Source organism: Mandrillus leucophaeus, unplaced genomic scaffold (assembly GCF_000951045.1).
Source record: "Mandrillus leucophaeus isolate KB7577 unplaced genomic scaffold, Mleu.le_1.0 Scaffold125, whole genome shotgun sequence".
In the NCBI taxonomy this organism is placed as follows: Eukaryota; Metazoa; Chordata; class Mammalia; order Primates; family Cercopithecidae; genus Mandrillus; species Mandrillus leucophaeus.
This window is the reverse complement of record NW_012100876.1, coordinates 3,919,867-3,921,500: the sequence shown is the minus strand read 5'-3', so window position 1 is coordinate 3,921,500 and position 1,634 is coordinate 3,919,867.

Sequence of the window (1,634 nt, the reverse complement as noted above, 5' to 3'; positions counted from 1 at the left end):
ATCAACTGTCGTCTTCACTTCACTGATTCACTGCGAGTAATTCTTTCACAAAAAAAAAAAAAAAAAAAAAAAAATCCCTTCCGAGTTGACAAGAGTAATAAATGAGGAGGTTAGCGCTGCCCATCCATCCGGCTGGCCCGCTGACCTGCCTGTAGTGATACATGGCAGAATAAACTCATAAACCAGCCGCATCTTTTGACCTCTGCAGAGTAAATGGAAACAGAAGAGCATTTATGATGATCACAGTGTTTAAGGATTATGGTCTGACCAGAGAATTATACAAAGCCAAAGGAACACCTTGAAAAGAAGAACCCAGACCAGGTAACCGGGTCAAAACTCCTGAAATTTCGGAGAGATTTTCTCTTTATCCATTTTTAGTGCCCCTATGATCCTGTTGTTTAATAAGGTGAGTGAGTGCTGGTGTAGGACATATAACTGGGAAGGGGCACCTTTGAGTCTGCAGAGAAACACCATTGAAACACTAGGAGGAAGGAGGAAATGAAGTTTACCGAATCAAAGGTCATGCTTATGCTGCAGATGTTCTCAGAGCCGCCCATGTACAGTTTTTGTGAATGTCAAGTTCTAGCCCCAAATAAGGTAAGGAAAACCCTTACTTTAGCCAGTGCAAGAAATAACTATAACTAACAAATTCACGGCCATGAAAAGTTTTCTTAAAAATGTAAAACTATCTTTTATTTAAAAAATGACTTCATTAACTTAAGTGTGGCCTATGCTTTGCAGCAAGTTTTTTGTAATTTTTTTTTGTAAGGTGCAGCCAAGTGCAGTGGATCATGCCTATAATTCCAGCACTTTGGGAGGCTGAGGCAGGTGGATCACTTGAGGTCAGGAGTTTGAGACAAGCCTGGCCAACATGGTGAAACCCCATCTCTACTAAAAATACAAAAATTAGCCTGGCATGGTGATGTGCACCTGTGGTCCCAGCTACTTGGGAGGCTAAGGCAGGAGAATCGCTTGAACCTGGGAGGTCAAGTTTGTAGTCAGCCAGGATCACGCCATTGCCCTCCAGCCTGGGTGACAGAGCAGGACTCCATCTCTAAATAAATAAATAAATAGATAACATACAGTTCTTAGAATGGAAAAGCAGTTTGCACTTCCTAATTGACGATATTCAAAGCAAAACACAATGATTAATTATGTTTGAAAAAGAAACAAGAAACAAATTTAGTGGCATCTTAGCCATGACACATGGAAGCATGTAGATTTCAATTTTCTGAACTCAACTCTGGGGCAGAAAGAATACCTAAGGACTCAAAATGCTGATATGATTTCAAATATCAGCCGGTATCCAGAAATGAATTTCTGCTTTCAGAAATCCTCAACAGTAGAGACATATTTAAGCAAAGGCTAATTCTGGCCTCATATGCAAAGTTTTTACCCAGATGCTCTTTTGGGAAGATAAATGTATTTTAAGGAACTATTTTAAATAACAAAAAATAATACCACATCATTATAGAAAAGTTGGAAGAAGAAAAAGATCGTCTGCAATAAAGTCACCGTAATGCAACTATTTTTATGTGTTCACTTTTACTTTTACATAAGAAGAGCACATACATAATTATATATATTTTTATTTCACATTTTACTGTTTTTCCATGCTAATTTTAATTTTAATG